At 34.0% G+C, this 24441-nt stretch overlaps 1 long non-coding RNA gene across 2 annotated transcripts; it reads right to left on the reverse strand.

Moving 5' to 3' along the window:
* Positions 1-8003: 8003 nt before the first annotated feature.
* On the reverse strand, positions 8004-24228 carry LOC111623718. 2 transcript variants are annotated; one of them, XR_002756469.1, is made up of 5 exons: positions 24048-24228; positions 16668-16736; positions 15282-15368; positions 8257-8717; positions 8004-8167 (listed from the first exon to the last, which is right to left on the reverse strand). It is a non-coding gene; the product is annotated as an uncharacterized LOC111623718 (long non-coding RNA). The 2 variants fall into 2 exon arrangements; XR_002756468.1 differs by having other exon boundaries at positions 8004-8717.
* Positions 24229-24441: the final 213 nt, after the last annotated feature.

A 24441-nucleotide genomic window follows, 5' to 3' on the forward strand; every position in this document is an offset into this window, starting at 1 on the left:
TATTTTATTGTTACATACATTATTTTAAATTTAATAATTTCATACCATTAAAACTCCTAATTTACTGTCATGTGTTTGTTATTGCAGCGAAGTGTCTAAAACCAGGATTCGGCCATCGAAAGATAGATATTAGATTAAAAATTATAAAGATAAATAAAATAAAAGAATTAGATTATTTAGTTTAATATTTAATTTATTACATAAGGATGGATTAAACCAAGGTTTTATCTGTATGTAAATTAAATCGAATTTTATTATGTAAGCAATAAGAGAGGGAAATTTAAGAAATAATAAAATGGAAACGAATCAGGCAACAGAAACATATTATCTATATTCAATTGATTTTACACCAGCTATTCATTACTTTCCCGGCTGTTATATATAACAGAGGGAAAATATGGCCGCCGGTCAAAAAATGATCCCCGAGATTTTTACATTTTTTTTACTCAAGAGACCTTGAAACATCGAGAAATGCAAAAACACAACAAAAATCAAATTCTTTACGTATGAATTTTAGTGTGGTTTTTCTGTATGTATGGATGTTACTGTGGGGGGCACAATTTTCTTCACCCTTTTTGAGGCTTAATACCTCCCATGCTTTTTCTCAAAAATTTCTGAAATTTTGCATGGAAGTTTGTGTATTAGAGGGATTAATGCTATTAAATTTTGGTAGTTTAAGGTCGATTGGGGTGGGGAGATAGAGGAGTCTACTTAAGCAACTCGTTGCTGGATTCTTTATTAGGCAATCATATAAATCATCGACTTTCAACCAGTGCGCAGTGAAAGATTCACGAGTGCGCTGCAAGATCTCGATATGAAGAAATAAAAAGACTAAATCTGTACTGTAAAAAGTTATTAATTCTCAAACAGCTTATTTTGCTGATAAAAACGTTTATTAAATGTTCACAAACGTTTTCGACCTGTTTAACAAGTCATCTTCAGGTGCACCATACAATTATGCTTAGAACATTCGTAAATTTGAAAGCTTCTAATGTTTACGTTACAACGTATTTAAATATAAAAATTGGAATAAAATATAATTTAACTTGGATAAACTCAAAAATAGCAAATCAAAATAATAAACAATAAATAACGTCAAAAAATTTTTAAAATAATAAGTGAATAATAAATAAATAAAGTTAAATATACTAGTAATTTAAAATAAAATAAAACTAATAATAAAAAGCCAATTCTTGGTTGTAAGGGCAATGTGGATTGCCAAATCCTAATTTCTTTTCTACAAATATTTTCCAAGCCGACCCCAACTCTGTAGCTTTTCTAGCATTCGGACATGTTCATTATTTTAATTCTGTAAATTTGTAACTTCTCATGCTCATTGATAGTACCGGTTCTGTGATAGTGTATTTGGTTCGTCCCATTTTACAATCGAGCCTTCCCTTTCAGCCATCATAGATATCATTCTGCAAAATTGCCCTTTTGTGACTCCTATACCTTGTATATTCCTTCTTCACTCATAGGTGTTCGCTTTCTTGGTTTATTTTGTATATAATCACCCGTTCTCCTTGTTTTGTTTTGTCGTTGTCATCTAATTTTTTATAGTTTGATCTTAAAAAGTAAACATGTCACATTTCATTCTTTTTACCTCTATGTCCTTGTTCTTATACATTTCGGCTTGTATTCTTGTCTATTTGAACCTTGTTTATTAATAGGATTTATTATATTGGTGAAGTGTCTGATTGGCAAAGAGAGGAGATCTTAGTCGAAAGTCAAAACAAAATATTTTCATTTTCACCCGGTGAAAATTAAAATATTTTACAAACAGAAATTTATAACGCATTTCACGTCGCTATAAATTACCTCACGAAATGCAAAATTTAGGAAAGTACTAGTTTTTTTCAGAATCTTAAAAAATTTATAAGAAATCAGCTAAAAAAAATGCAAAAAGCAGGAGAGCAGTTCTACAGGTAAATTTCTACACACCTATCGCATATTATAGCAATTTATTCTTATTACTTCATTGCGTGATTTATTGCCTATTTGTATATTTAAAATGTTTGTATTATTGTAGACCTAAATAAAACTACTCTCTGCCTCCATCGCTCTTTTAATGGGTCTAAAAAATGAAAATTTTTCATAGGTTCTCGCAAATTCCAGGATCATTAGCAGGGTCGATCGAAACCTCAATTAAAAAAAAAAAAAAACAAAAAAGCGGCATAGTGCCTGCGGGACGGGAAGAGTAAAACATAAAAACCGTTATTATAAAAAAATAACGAGTCCTTGTTATTTAAACTGCAGGTAACTCAACGCAATAAACTACTGTAATATTTCTTCTGTAATTTACGAAGAGGTAACTATCGGATCACTTTAGTAGGGAGTTAGATTATGCCACGTTCGCTCTACTCGGCCAGAAGTTTGGCGGCCATTTTTGTTGGAAATAGTCTCCGCCGACAAAATCGCGTGACCTTCGTCCTGCTGTAGGTTTAGCCAATCGATGCGTTCCTATTTCTCGTTCCTCCCCATAATGCCTTTCGGTTCTTGTAATTTTATGTGTGAGGTCCTAGTCCTGAAGATATTTTGGAGGTTTTCGAATAGTGTAGGTTTTAATTAAACAAACTTGTACGAGCGGTTGTTTTATACGACTAAATTTACGTAAAACGAGTGAGATTCCAGTCTAATAATAATATTGAATGATTACTCAATCATAATTTTATGTAACTTGATTAAAATGGTTGAAAATAAACAGCATCCTTATCATTTGCAGCGGCGTGCCGTCCATGGAAGCTGTGAAAGCATCGCTTCCCTTGTATTTTTTAAAATATAAATCATATTATGCGATAATTTTCATATTTTAACGTACTTTGAATTACTTAAAATTAATATTTTATTATAACCCCACTATGTGTCTTATTACAAATTTCTATACATGTGAAAAATAATAAGATTGCTATTGTATATTCGAATATAAATTAGTATATGCATATTTCCAATGGAAGCGCTGTATTGTCGAAAACGGGATAGCTTCCACAGCGAAAATATTTGAATCGTGTAAAGGGTGTAAAGCATACAGATTACATGAATTCGCACGTGCGCTTTACAGAGCGCCAACCTCGCGGTTTAGCTGGTGCATGCTACACACCAAAATATCGTATAACGATTTCAATGATTCTATCCAGGGCCGGTACAGCTTCCCTAGCATCATATATCACCACACGCCATTAATCATTTGCTGTCTCCATTGAATTTAATCAAAGTAGTAGATGCATTAGTTTTATCACCTACGTAGGCAGGGCCTAATTTAGACCTTCGTGGGCCCTAGGCAAAATAATATTTACGGGCCCCTTTACAAATTTTGTATTACTACAAATATAAATAAAATTGTAATATTTAAAATTAAACTATTTTTATTTTTACATTTAAATATCTTACTTACATTGTATTTTTGGGACTACAATAAAATTATACAGCAATAAACATTATATTTTTCTCATCAAACACTGCTTTATTCTGAACGTCACGGAACACATCTAATTGGCATATACAAACATTATCTAATCATCAGTGATGTTGTTAGATATTGGAGCAGTAGGTAATGTCATTCTCAATTAATAAAGTATACCGTATCTCGAGAAGTGTCCAGGCGCTATATGGAGTCACGCAGCGTGCTCCGCTAAGCCTATCACGTGTTTAAAAGTCAGTCCGGCACGGTGATTAAACAAGCTAACGATATTTATTGGCAGGGGCGGCCTTATCCATTGCGAGGCTCTGGGCGGCAGATCTTTGCGAGGCCCTTGTCCTTTGTGCAAAGTATGTGAATTGAAATAGTAGGCACTTATTAACTTAATATTAATATATACTGTACTATAAATTAAATTTATTTTATTGTTATAACTAATAGCCAAGGATAAAATAAAAAGTTTTAAATATCAACTTTTTTCTACTTGGTTGTTGCGCGAGGCCCCTCCAAGAGCGAGGCCCCGGGCGATTGCCCTGCTCGCCACCCCCTAAGGCCGCCACTGTTTATTGGTATAGAATAAAGAATAGTCCGACACGAGACCTTTTGCCAGATATTCATGACCAAATGTGAAAAACCAACGACAACAGTTCCGCCATCTTACTTGCGGACGTCGTGCTTGAAAGCACGGCGAACAAGTGTCTGTAACAAATAAATGGATTAACTTCTACCGACCAAAAAAGTATTTACCTCGAACCAGTCCTACTGCTTAATTTCCATGACCCGCGTCGGTCAAGGCTCCTATCGCTTGCCTTGACCGACGCTCCACATGTAGTCTTGCGCTTTAGTGCTGACTATCGCTCACGGTCAGTTTTAGGGAACTTGGGACCCGCCCCTCACCTTCTCACACTATATCATCAAGTACTCTACGAACAGTCACGTGGGCTACTCCGACATAGTCGCGTGGAGTAAATAGTTAAATGCGATAGTCTTATTGGAGCGCGCGGTGCGCATCTCGATTGCGTGCGGCTGATTTCGGGGGCTATATAGTGAAACCTCGCTTAACGAGCATAATTCGTTCCAGAATGTTACTCGTAAAGCGAAACACTTTTTGTCATATAAATCAATGTAAAATACGATAATGCGTTCCATGCCGAAAAAATACTCAAATATTTTATGTATAACGTTTATTCAGAGAAAATTATACAATATTCATTGTTTAAGTGCATGAATCATCATCTTTTCTTCTATCGCAAGATGAACCAACCTGGAATGAGAATTCGATTTGCAGAAAAAACAATAAATCGAAATACAATAATTTCTAATATTTAATTATAGCCTTTACATAGCCCAACAATTTGGCATATCGGTTTGGCATGTTTATTATATAACGGGCTATGGTTGTTGATGTTTATACATAATATATGTGAACACAAGTTTGAAAAAATGTTTGATCATAAGTGACACCAAGATGCTAGCAGAACGAGTGCTAAACACAAACTGATGTAGCATGCGAACAATCCCCACTTCCGTTTTCTTAGTCACTCGTTATGCAAAACGTCGCTCGTTAAGCGAGTCACTTTTAGAATTTGCTTTTCTCGTTACGTGAATTACTCATTATGAGAGTGGAACCTCGTTAAGCGAAGTTCCACTGTATCGCGAAGGGTCACATGTAGACGTGCGGTTCCTTTCATTTTTTTGCTCCTATGTATAGGCTCTACGGCTCTGTTAAGTTCTCAACAGTGTCATTCACATCTGCAATTGTACCCAGTTAGAACGTTCGGTTTGGTGTCATTTATCCATTCTGCACTTTGGCACCAATTTGCTTTTCTTCACGTATCTCCAAGAAACCTAAATAATCTAACATCCTAAGATTTACTTTTACCATTTGGTGCCACGCAATAACCCATTCTTTCACTTTTTGAACACTTGAATATAGCTGACCCACAGGAACTCGTATGATGTATACTCTATCGATAAGCCCCCAAATGACCGCTGTCACCAGGGGCGGATCTACATATGGGCTATATAATAGGGCTTAAGCCCTGGGCCTGCAAGTGTCAGGGGGCCACAAAAATTCAATTAATATCATAAAGTTTAAATGTTTTTTCATTAACAATGAATACTTATCGTATAGTAAAAATTAGTTAATATTATTAATATTATAATAATGACAATTTATAGTATTATTTGTATTAACAAAAAATGGGGTCCCATTGGACTTCAATAAGCCCTAGGTCCCGAAAAATCTAGATCCGCCCCTGGCGGCCACAAAGGGTCACGGGATCGTGCCCAGACCTATTTATATAGACCTTGCTTTCCAGTAGCAACTGGTGGCGTCACTTAATGGCGTTGTTTTTAAACGCCCATACGGTCGCTTTTCTTTATGCAGCGCTGCTCGATCTTTACACAACAAAGCATTTCTAAACGAAGCGCTATTGTGTAGCCAACTGTTTTTAAACGTTTACTGCAAGGGGTGGCTGTGGCAAGGATAAAACAGCTTTTATGTCCGCTTCACGTGTAAAGCAAAATGGAAGTTTGTATGTGTAATGCGTTATTATGCTGTGAAAATAAAAATGTCGAAGCGACTGTCGATAAAAATATTATGGAAAGATTAAATTTTCTAAAATGAATCTGAAAGTCATCTAAAGAATAGGAAAATACTACAAATTAAACATAATTATGTATTTTCTGTCTCCACTTTTTCACGTTTTCGTGAAGAGAGATACTCAATTCTCAAATTTCTTTCTCTATTACAGTAGACCCCCCTATAACGTGGGTTCCTATAATGGAGATTCCTATAACGTGGCGAAAAAATTGCGACAGTATTCGTATAAGGACGCTAAAAGGGACTCGTAAAACGTCATCGCCGACTCGTGTCGCGACACGATTGGTCGAATCTGGACCAACAGTGGACGAGCAGCCGAACTTCTCTCCGCCGTCCAGCGCCACGCTACGGAGAGTTTAGGCGGGTAAATTCAGTTTACTATCGTCTGTACAGTATTATATATAAATTATATATAAATTAGGTACTGTACATATAATTATACATTAACTTAATTTAACGTAANGTTGAGTCGAATTAGTCTAGAATTGATTAATTTTATGGAAGAAAACCTTTCAAACAGCCGTAGTCCGTAAACTTCACACGTGTCGGGCTGTGATTGGCTCATGTATTTAAGGATTCCTACAACGTAAAATTCTTATAACGTGGAACGTATCTACGCGTTATAGGGGGGTCTACTGTATACTGTAGGTCATTAACTAAAACAGTACTTTCGGTTGTAACTGGAATTAAAGAATAAATTCAGCTCGAGCGAAAAGTTTTTCTAAACTGTAATGCAGTGAGGCGTAGCGATAGCTGTTCGTACCGTCATTTTCGCTATACACTCGCTACACAAAAAAACCGATCCTGCTACAAATCCGTGACTATTGTCAATGCGTTGCTGCGAATAATATTCTGTGGAGTACATAATTTTTCGAAATGACAAAAATTCCGAGGAAATAATTGTCGATTCTGTAACCGATTCACTAAATTTCAGAAGAGATCGAGAGTCACGGTAACGACTCCGCTCCAAGTAAAAAGTCACCGATCGGCTTTTTATGTACAAGAATCAATTTCCGATTTTCGGGGATTGATTTTTCCGCCCCCAAACGCTCATGTAATTACGAATACTCTTAGCTAGTGGACAAAACTTTACATTCTTTTTATAAAGGGGTTGTAGAATATAAGCAATCGAAAAGTGCAAAAATGGCAGAAGTGCAGCAAGTTATTTTCGGCTTTTTTCACGCGGCACTGCAGACGTTGCTAGAGAAAAATCTACTGGATCTACAGAACTCAAATTTTAAGCCTCTCCTTTCATCGCTGAAGTGTTGGCCAAACTCCGGATCGATAAGTTAAAGTTTACAGGGGGTTCCCTATAGACCTATTTTACTTTATGGCTTAATTTTATGCTCGTAAGGATAAATTGGATCGAAACGATTGATTTTTATTTAAAATGTCATCCAGAAAAACAAAAGTTCAAATTTATGCCAATTGAAACTTCTTATAACGATTTTACTAAATGGCGTATCGAAAGCCTCAGCTTAATGGTCATCTTCTTAGTGTTTTGGAAAACACTCTGAATATTTTGATTATCTCGACGTTTAGAGACCCTTTGAAATCAAAAAGTGTTTTGTATTGGTGTCTATTTCGTTTAATATCTGGGTATAGTGTAATTAAAGGGTTAATTAAAGAGCGAAATTTGGCACGATAACTTGAACATAAAGCTCATCGAGTTTGGTATAGGGAACAGAAGGGGGTAGGGAGATACAGGAGATCTCGTGTCATATCTCGATCGAGTGGGGTCGGACTTAATGAACATTTTATTCGTTATTGGCATTTGCAATATTTCCAAAAACTCGTCTCCGCCTTAAGAATTAAACAAAAAAGACGAAAATGGCGTTTTACTAATAAATAATAGCATACAAGTTATTTTTAATAACATCTCATAAGAGATGGCGCCAGATACAATTTTAACTTTCGGCTAGTGTCTCCGTGTTTTTTACACTTAAATATTTTTTAAACAGAGGTTTTTTTATCATAATTGAACGAAATTATTTTTTTCAACATTTTGTCATTACTTAAATTTTATAACCTACTATTTTGTAACCTACTATTATGGGTCTTCTTGATGGTTCCTTTAACCTGTTCCAATGCCAAGAAAGTTGAGCCAGAGTCCTTGCCAGATTTTCTTCCTTTTACATTTAGGAAATCTGTACAAAGTACATCTCTGGATCATTTTCTTCTATAATAATAAAGGTACAGTACACTTATATATACTAACTATTATATATAATTATACCTGTATATAATTTACACACAGCGTAATGTGTAGTTTAGTTTCAATTCTTGTATTTGTTTTGAAACACCACCAGACGGCATATCTTTATAGTGGAAATTGTCCGTATCGATATAGATACCGAAATTTCGGCTAGTACAACTAAATAAATTCCATATCGCTGGCCTTAGTTTCGCTTATAATAAATTTTATCGATTTAAGTTCGGAATATTCGTATTTTAACAAAAGAAGGAAAATGGATGCTTTGGCATCGCGCAGTTCGGAATAAAACGATATTCGTTGCCACGATCGAATCCCAATGGAAATTTTTTTGTCGTATTATTCTATTTATACCTTGACCGGAAACGTTAATTCGTATCTCGGGAAAGAACTTGGTTGAAATCCGACCCAAATCGAAATCAGTGAAGATGTAAATTTTTGATTTGAATAAAGAAGATAAAAATGCTGACGAAGAAACTTGCTGCCTGCAGGTGGACAAAATAATAATAATAATTAATTATCATAAAATAAAACAAATATTTCTCAAATATCGATAATTTTTAACCAACACTTTTAATAAACATAAGAATTAAAATACACTCATTTTTTATGTCAAATATAAATTCCGTTAGAACAAAAATTGATTAATCCAATTATCTAAACTCTAATTACGATGAAAACTTCATTATTCTATTTAGAGTTTGAAGTGTAAATGAAATAATATAAAATACGATCGTAATTCAGGTCGACATAAATTCGTGTTTCAAACTTTACGTGTTTATAAAGATTATTTCGATAAGATTAATCCTTCGTTAAGCGATCGAACTTTGTTTAAAGATACAGGTTGGTTCTGATATAAGCTGGAGGGAGAAAGCAGAAAGTTTCAGTTTGCGGCACGTAGAAAACGACGAAACATTATTTAATGCCGAAATAATAAAAGTTTTGCATTGTCCTGGACGTACTGTAAAATCCAGGGCAAATAATTTATTCTCGGGAGATTTTGCTGATGTACTGTACGTTAAAGAAATTTGTCGAGTCTGCCAAGAGATCGTCGCGGTAAACATTTTTAAAAAGAGTAAAATCTACAGAATCAGACGATTACGTCTGCAAATGTCACCAGAATGTGAATTGAAAATTTATTCTCTGATGTACGAAATGCCTCTGACGTACGCTATTGCCGCGCTTTACCCCGAAATATTTCAAATCTGCGCATTAAATGTACGGGGCCAGACTATTTTGCACAAATGGTGTATTCCAATTTTGTGAGACGTAGATCCAGAAAAACAATAAAAAATCGAATAAGATTTATTGACAACGATAGTAACTACATGTAAAAAATGATTGTTAGAACTATTTCTTCACAAAAACAGATGCAGAATGAAATTTTCAATTTTTTTTAACGACATCATAATAAACATTTTCTCTCGTCTGCTGCCTTTTGGAAGGAATTGTCTGTTGTAACGTATAAACTCCTTCCCCACGATGTCTCCACTTCATTTGATTGTTTAAAAATGGAATTAGCGTAACGACTTCGCTATGGTCGAAAACAATGCGAATTTATTCCAATAGAGATTCGCAAAAGCAATATTCCTAAATCTTACAATTGTCATTACGATTACCTCTTTTACGTTCGCTATTACCAGAGTTATTTGATAAGATTCTGACCACATAACTTTGAATCAAGTGTATAAGAACAATATAATACAGTATGTAGAAAAGCTAATTTTAAGTAAATGGGCAGTGCTTTCCTATATAAAGTGTCTTCATGAGGCATATCGGGAAGATAGGGCATGACGCAGATCGGGGCAATATTATACTTAAAACACATTAACGTGTTCGCCCCGGAAAAGAAATAAGTTTGTCAGAAAATTGTTTGGTCGTTATTAAAAATACTGTAATATTAAATACTAGCTGTCACCCGTAACTTCGCCCGCGCGGATTTTGCAAGAAAACCTCATTTATATTCAATATTTCAACAATCATAGTAATTGTTATATAAACCTACCGCTGAGAATGATGAGAATCAAACGAACTATCTTCAATTTGATCAATTTTCTGGAACGTTTACAATCGTTCTATAATCTAACCAATATGCAATAACAAATTCGAATTTAAAACGGTTCGAATATTTTTAAAATCGAAATATATGAAAATATTTATAACAATGTCTGAAATGTTATCAATTTAATACACCTAAGTACTTAATGAACACTAAACGTAGTTGAAAACAAAAACCGCATCTAAAATAGCACAGTAGAAGCCATTCTTCAGGTTAAGCCTTAATGCTCTCCCTCTCCCCTGCGGGGAGGAATTTCGAAAAATCCCTTCTTAGTATGCGTTTTCATGATGTACAGTACCCTAACTGTGTACCAAATTTCACCTCTTTAGGTTCAGTGGTTTGCTCTGGGCGATGATGAATAAATCAACCAGTCAGGACAAGTAATTTTATATATTTAGATTAATAATTAATGGTTAGTTGGTGATCGGCTGGTAATACTTGAGCTACTAGGCTATGCAGCTTGGGCGTTAGAGTTACTCTAACGGCTGGGCGGTTGGTGGTGTCATCTAGTCAGTGCCGTGACTAGCCATTCCTGTGCCCTGTGCAAGAATTTGCATTTAGACCCCTTAATTAATTAGGTTTGGGAAAATAATAAAACAAATACATGCATTTTGGCCCCCCTTTCCAACTGGGCTCTGTGCTGGTGCACCTGTTGAACCTGCCTAGTTACGGCACTGCATCTAGTACTATTTCTTGTCAGAATTTACTATATATAATCTTTTTTTCCCACGTTTTATGTTTCAAACAATTCTTAATTTATACGTTTTGTTTGGAATTTTTGATTTTAAGTAATAGCTGCATGATAATTTTGTTAAAGAAAAGTAAATAAAAAAATCCCTACAATTTAATCTGTTTGAGTATGTAATCTAGCTTTTATATTAAACTGTGTTATATTGGAATCTTATAAAACAGACTTTTGGGTATTTTGGGATTTGTTGAGCTGCTATTTGAAAAAATTATAGACTTATAAATTCCCACTGTCGTCCGTCCGCCTTTCCTTAATCTCGGCAAAGGAGTTAGATAGATGAAAGACGAAACGAGATGTGAAAACCTTGGGGGCAGGAGGCCCCAATTAACTACATACGAACTTCCGATGCAAACCGGAACTCTTGTTATTTCAATTCAAACCCTCTCAAAACCTGTTAGATGGATGGCCGGCAGGACTCTATCGTTAAAGGAAAAGTATAATGTATAGGAGCAAGTCACTACTATTTTGCATATATTTTAAATGAAATAAATTAAAAATATGATTAAAATGTGCTGCCCGGCCATGTTACAATAAATAATTGCTCCTTGTTTTTACAGTATTCTTAAATATTTAATATCTAGGAGTCATACTCCGTTCGCACCGAGCATTTCGATCTTGATTATGACCAAGGTCGGCGACTATGCCGTGGGGCGACTTCTCTCGACTGAAACGAGGTTCAATCGCGATCGACTCAAGAGTTGTTGAAACTAGATCCAGTCATAAGAGAGATCCCACAATTCCACGCGTGCATGAAAATACAAGATTGCTAAGGAATACATGTCCGGCTACCAACAGAGAAATAAAAAAGATATCTGTCTATTATTAGATGTATGGCAAGAAAAAGTATTTATTTCTAACCAAAACTTCCATTTTGTTTGTTGGTGTTCGTGACTTACTAGTTATGTCAGTTTTATCATCGCGTGTAATAGCCGGGTTCTTCTCAAGTGGACTGCCTGTGCGAACAACACGACATTCGACTGGCAACAGTCACAATCCAGATTGTAGGTAAATCGAGATCGAAGTGAGTCGTGGATTGTGTGCGAACGTAGTATTAGAATAAGATTGTCTAATTGTTTTTTATGTACAGTACTAAAATAATTAAAATTGTTTTTGTCGATCGATGTATGAATGACAAACATGATTAGTAAGGACTTGATGGTAATTTTTGACCAAGGCAAAACCAATTTTTGCTACCCTTGCTTCTAGAATAGTGGCCAGAGAGCACTTCTAGATCTGGCATTCTTGAATGAACTACAGTATTTATAAACTTTAATGTACACTTACAGGATTTGTATTTGGCTTCATATTTTTATTGTTTGTTTATTTTTTCTCCTTTTGAACATTTTTGATCACTCATTTTACTTCTTGAGGCATTCACCTCGTCATGTCACCTATGAGTTTACTCTGGACATAGTGGTGCACGAAAAAATAGTTCTGGTCCACAGCTTAGTGAAACTCAAAGTAATGCGGCAATAAACACAGAAAGCAACTGTTAATATCACTGTAAAAGCAATCACCTGTTGCATCTATAGACAGCTGTTCCCATTGAATCATATTTCGAAACACCCAGTGTAACATAGTGACATCAATGATGGTGATTCTGTGACTGGCGTTATTTTCGGTTCCTTTATTACGTGTGAATATGCACAATACTGAACCGCTATTAGATGGCGCCACCAACTGTCCAGCCGTTATTCTAATGCCGGGTCTATCCGGAATACGTCGGGACCGTCCCTGGCCATCCGGCCGTTTTTTCGTAGACCTGGTATATCGCGACCAGCACGACAATGGGCCTCTCAGTGCTGGCGGGCCATAGTCAAATAAATCAAAAGAAAACTATACGTTAATCCGCGTTGACTTATACAGACTGTACGGTAAAAAATAATCTAACTTATAAATTAAATCCTTTCTGTAGCATGACGTAGACAGCATAGACACTGGAAACAACCTAGTCTAAACTTTAAAAAATTAAGTACAGGTATACCTCGACTTACGTCGTTCCCGATTATACGTCGTTTGTCAAAAAAGTATATGGAAAATTAAAAATCAAGTTTAAGTCATTTTATTCGACTTTACGTCTGTCCGCCACAAATATTGAAGTCGCAATATCACTAGAAAAATGTTTAAAGCACATAAAATCATATTATATACATTTACAAGTATGTACTGTATTTACAGTACATGCATTCGTAAATTCAGAGTACTTTTTTCTGTACTATATTAAAATCTAAAATTTATTTGTTTATAAGCTTAAAATAGATCCTTACTAACCATATATTATTAAAAATGCATTAATACATAAAATACAGAACGGGAATTGATAATTTATTGTTTAGCCTAGTGACAAGTAGATTCGGAAACAAGTAAATTCGACTTACGTCGTTTTTCGACTTAAATCGTTCTCCTGGAACCAATTACCGACGTAAGGCGAGGTATACTTGTATGTGCGAATGGTGGAGAGACTAGAACGTAAATACTGCAGCGTAGATCGGCCCTTGCGCATAGTTTTAATTTTCAACCGGGTAGGAGTACTGGGAGAAACTACAGTAGTTGTGTAAAATTAATATACGCAATACTCACCAGAGAATATAAAACGCCTGCATTGTTATTGTTTAAAAATTAAAACAATATAAAAAAGTTATAAAACGTAAGTAACAGCGTAAATTTAAGGTTTATCTAACAGTCGATTGTTCCCAGAGTGAAAATGGAAGCTTCGTTTTACGAGATACAATAGTTTTATTATAAATTATTTTATGAAGATTTTATAATATGGAACAATAATAACAGAATATGGATCGATGGGGAGCGATAAAGTGGAACAGTAGATGATGGCAATAAATTAAAACAAGGAATAAATGAATGGCCACCATCGAATTAATTGATACTGATACCACGTATTATTCCGTTTTACTAACTAATCTAAATACTTTTCTTTTTATTTATTTGTTAACTAGATTTAACTGGTTTTAAACTTTTTGATTTTAAACTAAACAAGCAAGTATTTATTGTGACACAGTCACAATGCTCTGCTGCAATTTTTCGTCACAATGCTCTGCTGTAATTTTTCGTCACAATGCTCTCGACTTTAGTGTTAACAATAGAATCGTGCCGGTCATCTATCTCAGCTGTGAGAAAAATTTTGAATCGAAACCATGCGATCTTCGGTCTATTCCGGACGTTAATATACATTTAATCTGGGTCATCTGCCCCTAAAAGCTTTCCATGCTTGTCTCGACTTGAATTCATCTAACTTCGTTCTCGAGATTTAGGCCCTGTACACACTAGGCGTTTTTCAACGCGCGTTAAACGCTCGTCAAACGCCGAGCTAACGCGCGTTTAACGCGCGTTAGCTCGGCGTTTAACGAGCGTTTAGCGGAGCGTGCGCACTGGCTCGGTTTGGAAATGGATGTGGAAGTGATTGCTTGTGTGTGGCTCCTCTATCGTCGCTATAAAAGACGACGGCGGAGGCAAAGAGAATTTTGGGTGCACCTAATATTACGAGATAGACTGACGCATGAAATGTTTGCGACGTTGTATCCAAAACTAAGACAAAATAAATTCAAGTTTTTTAATTCTTTTAAAATATCTATAAAATCCTTTGACGATGGTTGGTCTCTTTTAGATATCATCAATAAATAGATCAGTATCGAAATGATCGTTTTCCATTTCAGCACATATATCTCAAAGCGCTCGGCTGACGCCCGCAAAACGCGCGATCGCATGTACGGTAACATGGCAGCACATATATCTCAAAGCGCCCGTAAAGCGCTCGCAAAACGCGCGTTTTAACAAAAATCTATAAATGCGCGTTTAACGCGCGCTTGGCTTTTGAGTGTGTACGGCTACATAGAACTCTTGCGCGTTAAATTGGCTTTTGAGTGTGTACGGCTACATAGAACGCGCGTTAAACGCCTAGTGTGTACAGGGTCTTACAGGGTGTGTACAGGGTGTGTACAGGAAGGACAGACACAGCCGAACGCCAGTGAGAATTTATAGATTTGCAATTGTAACCCAATAAACTTTAAATTTAATCTTAATTTTCTTTCGATTACATTATATATCTTTAGCTCCAACAATTCAGAATTATAAGGCACTAATAAATACGCATAAGCAATAAATCTGTTAGGCCTAATAGTAGTATTAATTATTCTGGGTTGGATTCGAATAGAAATAATATAAAAGTTGGTTAAATCATTTTTGTTTAAAATAAAAAGAATATTTAAATATTGATTTTACACTTACCCTTAAAAATGTTATTTTTGTAATCAGAATAAATCGAAATAATCGTAGGCCAAATAAACGACTGGATTTAAGCGTCAATGAATGCAACTAAGAAAAAAATAACAGAAATTATTTCAAATCGTGATATTTATATTATTTCTAATTAATAATAATTTAAATTGTTTTCTTTTAATAATAATTTAAGAATTTACGCTTCGATTGTATATGTATTTATCAAATTCTTTAAGGTTTACTTTTTAATTTATAATTTGTAACAATTTTATCATCGATACCGTAATATTTAATGTCCGATTATAAAATAATCCCAGTGAAATTCTCAGCTTTTCGTGATAAAATATAATATATAGAACATTTACTTAATGTATTATTTGTATTTATCTATGCAATTTGCATATTCATTTCTCGAGGTTCACCTTTAACAATTTGACAACGACTGTTTTGTTGTGTTAATCGAATATTTCTTTAATCAGAATTAATTACCGATTGCGGCTAATGTCAAATGCCGAGGATAACATTTGCCATAGTTCTTTGCCTAATCGTCCTTTGCATTTATCTTCCCCATAAATTAGATGCAAATTGGTTAGTTTCGGAGACATGAATGTCTTCATTATGTCCGATAGACATTCACACTTACAAGTTAGTCAACGTAATTAAGTGTGGTAAGGGTGTCACACCCTTTCCGCAAGTTGACAGTAACGTGTTGACAAAATCCAAATTAGAACGAAAGACAGGCTTTAGCATGAAGATACAATGTCTATTAAGAAATGTAAGATCTTGTCCCATCTTATAAAACACATTGCATTTAAATAAAGATATTGTCTTTCTGGATTTTGAACTTCTATTCTTTATTTATTGACCGATTGGGGAAATATGTCGGTGTACTACATAAAACTCCGTAAGGAGGAACACACAAAACAAGAAATAAAGACAAATCTAAAATGCAACTTCAAATTTTTGTCGTCACATTCGTCATTTATTCACCACGTCGAAAGATGTGGTGAATAAATGAGGATAAGAGAGGAACCACAATATCAACGACTAGAAAGATGTCGTTGATATTGTGGTTCCTCTCTTATCTGAGGTGCAAGAGGCTGGAAAAAGTGAAAACTAGATTTATGAGACATATTTTCCCTATCAGCTCATTTGGAACTAAATTTTTTCGTATAATCTTTTCTCTGTGCCTTAAGTAGTAGAGGTTTTGCTGCCTGAATAGATATATTTTAATCGTAACCACCTGGTATATACTGTATATGTATGAATGAATGTATAAACATAGATATATCTATAGATATAAATTAATAATAATACATTCAAACACGTTTTCATAATTTCCGATATTCTGTAATATTAATGTTAAGTGAAAAGTTAAAATACTACAAAGCTTACCGAAACACAATCTTCGTAAGTTTTCATTTTTACGATTGAACGCATTAGAAATTGGCTACTGATTTTTCCCTGTATAAAATGCAAAAATATTTATTATATTATACTAATACAAAACTAATTATTCTAGCTTTTATTCGTGTACTGAAAATATCAACTTACAGTAAATTAACCTTGTATAAATTATGTAAACACATTACAATTTAAATTACTCAATTAATTAATATTCTGTTACTTTTTATTATTAAAATCTTGGATTTGTGCTTATAAAGGAAAATAATACGCTTATTCGATAGGTATTTTAATAAAAAGTATAATAATTAAAAGAATGAAAGTTGCTTTGAAATGCTGTGGATCCATACATACATATCACCTACATCATACATATATAATTATTGTACCTTAGAAATGTACATTTATTTGGTAATTGTACACTTATCTTTTAAGTCATTATCTCTCAAACTTTTTCCAGAGACGACTATTTTTGTTTCTGTTTCTCTTAAAACCTACTAGTCTATAATTTACTTAGAATATATTTTATTCTAATAGAACTAACAGATTTTATTAACTTTTGTTTCTATAGTACACAATTATATTTTGAACAAAATGAAAGTAAGATAGCACACGCAGATAGTTTTGCTAAGTAAAATTAAATGTTGTCGATTGTAATAGTAATTAATGTCGATAAAACCAACACAGAAGTTGAGTGTTTTTACTGTTGTATTGTATTAAAACTAGCGGATATCGAGTAGGTCTACATAAGGGATCGTATTCCGAAAATAAAGAATTATATCGATCATTTCTTTGTCCCCTCTTGGAAAGAGTCTTCGTCCCACAGTTTGAGAACCATTGGATTAAGCCATTAAACAGTCTCAATTAGCTCTGAAATTTTTTTTCATTCATTCGTTTCATAATGTTTAAATTTAAGTTCTCTACTACATTACAAATGACGTAGGAACTTTGAACTTTTTTATTACAATGGATTATTAAGTAGAATATTTTATGAAAGAATGTTGGAATTATTCGGAAAGCCTGACGTTAGCGTATTGAGATGAAGCGTTCTAAGAATAAACTGCATTCACAACAACGATTATTAAGAGAACGTGTCTTTTGCGGTAAACTTTACACGTAAGTCTGAAAGAAATACTTTCAAAAAAATCCAGCAACGAGTCTCTTAACTTTTCCGGCAACATTTAGTGGCGCCATCTGTTATCCTATTTTATTAAAATAACTTTTTATATTAACTGTTATAAAACGGCAAAAAGCTTAATTTTGAGGATAGGGATGGCTTTTTAAAAAAATTGTAAAATCTAACAACGAGTTAAATCGTCTGATTCTATTGGAGATGCACACAACCCCCCTTTATCTACCCACCCCATCTTTAATCATTAAAATTTAATAGCATCGATACCTTGATAAACAAATCTAGAAAAATTTATGAAATTTTCCACAAAATTTATTGGAGTTATTAATTAAGCTTCAAACATGTGAACAAAATCATGCCCTCCACAAACACTAATTAGCTAATGTCCATATATATGCTACAGAAAAAACACTCGGTTTTTTAATATTTATTTTGCATTTCTCGACGTTTTACGGTTTCCCGAGTCCAAACATGTAAAAATTTTGGGGGTCATTTTTTTACCGATTTTTTTACCATACTTTCCCTCTGTTATTTGTAACAGCCAGGAAAGTAAAAATGAATAGGTCAATATTTTATTACTGACATTGCATTTATATTACAAGAAATACCCGATCAATACCTTATATCAACATCAATATCAATAATCGTGAATTAATACTTTCTAATTGATAACTTTCTTGATTGATGGCTTCGTTAATGACGGTCATCAAGCGCTGTAAGTTATTAAAAAGCCTCACTTTGCCCATCGGACGCTAGTTTTAAAGATTTTTTTTTTCTGTTAGTAAAAATAACGTTAATTTTATGAGGTAGGAATTACTACCGACTTTTAAGTTTTCTTCTGATCTGGGGAAAGACTTCCTGCTCCCCCTTATTTGCGGTCCTGAGCGTAGCTTACGTAACAACATAATTAGAGACGGGCAAATACACTAATACTAAAAAGTATTCGAAATCTCGAATATTACGTTGATAAAAAATACTGATTTAAACATTATTTGATAATTTTGACATTTATTAGTCTATAGTTGTAGGGTCTTAGTGCTGTTATTTTTGATTTTATGTATGTGATGTGTTGTGTAATAAAATTTGATACGAATATGGATTTTTAATTATGTGTATAAATTGTTTGGTTAGTTTCTGGTGTATAGATTTAAATCTTTTGTATCAGAAATTGTGAATATATGCCCGGATGTCTTCCAACTGTATATTGTTCGTACATTTTAAATTTGATGCGTGTTTATTTCAACACAGTCTAATTGGTATGTCATACGTATCGTCTTCCTCCGTAATTCGGACTACTGCTTTCTTGTGTATTATTGAATTGGCCCATAATTTGTAAGTTTTTTTCTTTTGGTGGCATTGTGCTGCGATTGCGTGGTGTTCTCTCTTTGTAATTTTCAGTAGAGAAGTTTTTCATTGTTTGTGAATAATTTATTTTGTTGTTTATAGCATTTTTTATCGATTTATTAGTTTTAAAACATTATTTTCATCGAACAGTTTGAATTCATAATAAGAATTTGCAGTTTATTTCATTGCATTTGTAAGTATAAGTCCTACGTTACGTGTAGCCTACATATTCGCGATTTGATTTTTTGGTATCAAAATTATTGTCATGTAAGTTAAAGAATTGTAACTTATATATTTGTTATATACTAATAAGCTCACGCAAATAATATTTGGCTCATAATTGTGTAACCCCTATGAATATATCCGTGTGTATTATTGCCTATTTGCATCGATGTGAATTTAGCTTATCAAGAATTAATTTTACGTACAATTCTCATACAGCGTCATAATTCGGATAAGAAAGCTTAGTGATTAAATGACTGGAGTAAACAATGTTCTGTACAAGTGGGTAAACAATATATTCCTCGTATATCGTAATGAGTCTATAATACCGATTTTAAATCCTCGTATTTTTAGATGGAGAAAAATGAATAAATTCCAACTTACTTTTGAATAGATCGATGCCACTAAATGCAGAATTCCGAATAAAATGATAAAAATAGCGGCAATAACGGGAAGTACGAGCAAAATGGCTTCGCTGTTTTGTAAATCGAAAACACTTTTGTACATCAAATAAACGACGAGTCCAAAGAAGCAAGCAATTGCTAAACTTAAGAGTTTAGCCAGAACATGATTGTTACAGACAATAATCTTTTTCATTTGAATGTATTTCTTCCAAATATCTTTTAAATTGTTGATTTCAAAACGATTTTCTTCTTCCAAATAATCCAAAATATAGCGAAGCTTGGCCGAAAGTGAAAGTAGAAGCATAACGACGCAAGTCACAACGGAAAAAAGCAATCCTAATCCATAAATAATTGAAATTGTTTGAGCCAGGGCGATTCCGTGTGCTAATAAAATACTGTAACCGTGACTTCTAGATGTATTTAATCTCCAAATTGCCATTGCTATTGCGGCAACTGCTATAATAATATAAGCAATACAAAATACGGTTATTACTAGAATATCACACGTACGTGCCAATTTGGCCACTAATTTTCTGTCCTTTTCGGCATTTATTGTAAATTTATCGAATAAAACACAATATCGTTTAAGATGACTCGGCACGTCGTCTAGCAAAAATATGATTAAAACATTCATGATGAAAAATATCCAAGTAGTAAAAATAGCGCAAAGTAATATCGTGTCGTCGCCCCAACTGCTTTTAAGGTAAACGGTGTATAAAATTTCGCATTTTCCAGGAAATAAAAAATATAAGAAAAATTCAAACTCTGCAAACGATAACCATAATAATATAATTAATGAATAATAAGTACATAAATGATTATTTTTGCTTTCTCGACTTGTATTATAGCCATTTAATCCAAAAACTTTGAATGCCGTTAGCAACGGATACGCTATATCCTCAATACTCGACAGAGAAGAATCACTCATTGTTTACACACAAATTTTAAGTACTTTAATTATAGTCGATATAGTTTTAAGTTTATTTTAAAAATAAATATTTAATGATTTTCAATTTTAAACAGTTCAAAAACATAAAATGAATTTTCTATGATAAAATATTCGGTAACTACATTACCATATTTGCAATGCCACTGGAGATTTGATATCGTGCATTTTGGACTTAGACTATAAAAATATTTCGTAACGTTAAAAGTCTTTTGATAACAGCCTTATTTCTCCTTCCAGCTTTTTGAAAAAGTTTCTCAATTAAATAACTTGTATTGCTCGTGTAAATTACATTTTATTTAACACAACCGTAGTCACAATTGTAACACAATAGTCGCCATAGTGACGATGACGTGATGTACTTCACTAAGGAAATATCCTTTATCGATTTTTCTTTTACTAACAATTATATCGACTTCCTAATATTTCTAATGAGTTTACCAAATATTTCAAAATATTTCATAATCAGAATTAGGTTTATATAAGCGTATAAAATAAAATAATCGAAATAATATTATTAAAAATTTGAAATTTTAATTATTGTCCCGAACCCCTTACTGATGCTAAATAAAACACCCGCCAAAGTGGAAAAATCTCAAATATGTCTATGACTCTCAAACTTTAACTAGCAAAAAAGTAAACTATACTCAGTATAGTCTACTTTTTAGCCCACGGCTTTTCCCATAGAGCCCTGTACTGACGAAGATAAGATCGTCATTTTTAAGAAACCTGCGTAAGCCGATATGGCTACAAAACCCACGGATCGCTTACCGTTAATAAATAATTGAGATAAACGCCAGACAGACAAAAGATGCGAGTGAAACTGGCTGGTACCCATACGTGCTGAGAGTGGCACTAAATAGAAGATGGACAATTTAGGTGTACAGTAATTACACTCCATAACACCCGTAACCATTTGACCAACTAATCTGGAAATCGCGGAATTTTAAATGTCCTGACGTGTTCTGTCCGAATTAAACTAGACATCAGAAAATCAGCGGTATGTTTATAATTAATTTTATTCTTTCATTAAAAAATCGTATTTTTAATTTTGCAGAGTCAATAAATAATTTTAGCATAAAATTATTCGGTGCATTATCAAAGTTGTAATTTGATTTCTATCCGAATGAAGTCAAATTCTTAGTTTCCTTTTGATTGATTTATGTAATAAATTTAACACTTTTATTATCATTAACAGATTATTCATTCACTCACTTATTTTTAGAATAAATAAGATAAAAATTTTATTTTTACCTGAATTTGTAGATAATAATAGAATTGATGTTTGATAAATAAACAGCGATAAAAGATATTTTTTATTTTTACATATCTATACAGTATTTATTATTAATAACATATATTTATTTGATTATTTTACCATTAATACTCCATCGAATTCGAGAAAATACATAGTAACTGGAAAGGGAACCTAAAATTCAATTTATTATAACAACACTATTTTTAGCAGTTGTCAAGAACAATACGGGACGAGACAAAAGCCAGTTACTATTATAAAGAGTAAATTTCAATTAATTAATTTAATTAATTCAGTTATATTTTCTTATCAATTTTGTAAAAAGAAAAAAAATATTTTTCTGAATGATCATACAATAGTGCCTCGAGTACGGTTAACCGACTTTTGGGCCACTCTATAAAAAGTGACTATAACGTTTTTATATCACAAATTTATATGAAGTGTTGGCCGGTATATAAATTTGCTAGTATTTTTGAAGTTAAAAATAAATATCGGAGGCATCTTTTATAAAGTTTATAAATACAGTAATGACAAAAGAGTACAGTTGTTGAGTATAATAAACATTAGCCTTATAAAGTATTTTTGTCCTTCATATCCAATTATATATTTTTTATTTCTGGTATAAAAGCAAGCGATCAATAAATTTAAAAATGTTTAAAATTTTCGGCTTAACGAATGATAACGAAAAATAGACAATGAAAATGAATTTTTACAGATGATTTCGGCTGTTACTGAAATCGTAAGCCCACAATAAAGTGCTAGAAATTTTGCTTTCGAAAGGCGATTTAGGAATATGTACTAAAGAGCGAGCCGTCGTGAAGCTCCTATTATTCTTATAAGAGTGTCAAGAATTTCACCATTTTTAATTTTGCTTTAATATTGCTTTTAACATACTTAAAAGCAATATTAGTATATAAGTATATAGCCATTAACAGCAGCGCGATTTTAGAGACGAAACATAGTCTCGTCTCTAAAATCGCGCTGCTGCTGCATAGTCTCGGCTCTAAAATCGCGTTGCTGTCAATGGCTGCACACTTTAGAGGTATGAAGAAGTACATGTCAGAAATTGCAATTTGGCACAGAGTATTTGGCGCTCAAATCATGCGCACATAAAATAAACCAGACTTGTAGGTAGTCAGGGAACCGAGAACCGGGTCAAAAAATAATACGAATTGCTGAGACTGTTTCTACAAGCAGGCGCGAGTGCGAGATTTGCGCATGCATTGCTCGCGCTCTCCGAGACACAGTCTCGTCCCAAAAATGGCTTCGCCGTTTTACTTATTTACTACCCACAATAAAGAAATTCGTTATTAAAACTGACGATGGTTAATGTTTAGGGTCGTGGACTGTCATGGCGGCTCTTCCTGTTTTAGCCTCGAAACCGGACCGCTTTGGAGACGACGTGTCACGTGACGACGCGAGCGAACAGCGGCGGCTGCTGCGCCGCGATAAACGGGGAAAACCGACGCGCGGGTTAACGTCCATATACGTAAACTCATGGCGGCTCATCTCTGATTTCGCAAAAAGAAAAGGAAACAGTGGGGACGCACGTTCTAACCTAACCTAACCTATTCTAATAATTTAATCGATAATAATTGTGGTAATTTATTAGAATAGGTTAGGTTAGGTTAGAACGTGCGTCCCCACTGTTTTCTTTTTTTTCTTGGTTAAAGTCCAGACACGTGAATTGCCATGGCGGCTCACCTCTGATTCCGGCAAAGAAAAGAAAAGGAAACAGTGGGGACGCACGTTCTAACCTAACCTAACCTATTCTGATAAATTATCATAATTATTACCAATTATATTATTAGAATAGGTTAGGTTAGGTTAGAACGTGCGTCCCAACTGTTTCCTTTCGTTTGCTAGAATCAGCGGTGAGCCGCCAGCGCTGCTGCGGCGCAGCAGCCGCAACCGTTCGCTCGCGTCGTCACGTGACACGTCGTCTCCAAAGCGGTCTGGTTTCGAGGCTAAAACAGGAAGAGCCGCCATGTCCGACCCTAAAACATTAACCCTGACGATTACAATAATTAGTTATTATTTAAAAGAAACAAATATAGCTTATCTTTACTTTTCTCTATTTATCTGCGGTTTTAGAGCACCAATGTCATCGGCGTTCGGTAAAATATCGAAGTCCTCCCATAATTTTACCTATCTTTTGCCGTAAATGAGTTATCAAATTTCCCAGATACCATATTTTTACCTTCCTCCAAAAAAATTAATCGTTAGTTCCAGCTGCCTGGCCATTAGTAGCTTCTCTGCCATATTACTAAATGACTCCACTGCAGCGTTGCCAGATGTTTTTTGCTATTGTAGCCAAATAATTTTTAAAAAGTAGCCAACTGCTCGAGCAGTTGGCTACTTTTGGGCTACTTTTGTACCAGGTGTTGCTCTACCTAGTACTTTTGTATTAATCTAGTACCTTTTTACTTATCCCAGTACCAAGATACCCAACACCATTTTCC

This window comes from Centruroides sculpturatus, unplaced genomic scaffold, assembly GCF_000671375.1.
Source record: "Centruroides sculpturatus isolate CEXI.00-Female unplaced genomic scaffold, Cexi_2.0 scaffold80, whole genome shotgun sequence".
Classification (NCBI taxonomy): Eukaryota; Metazoa; Arthropoda; class Arachnida; order Scorpiones; family Buthidae; genus Centruroides; species Centruroides sculpturatus.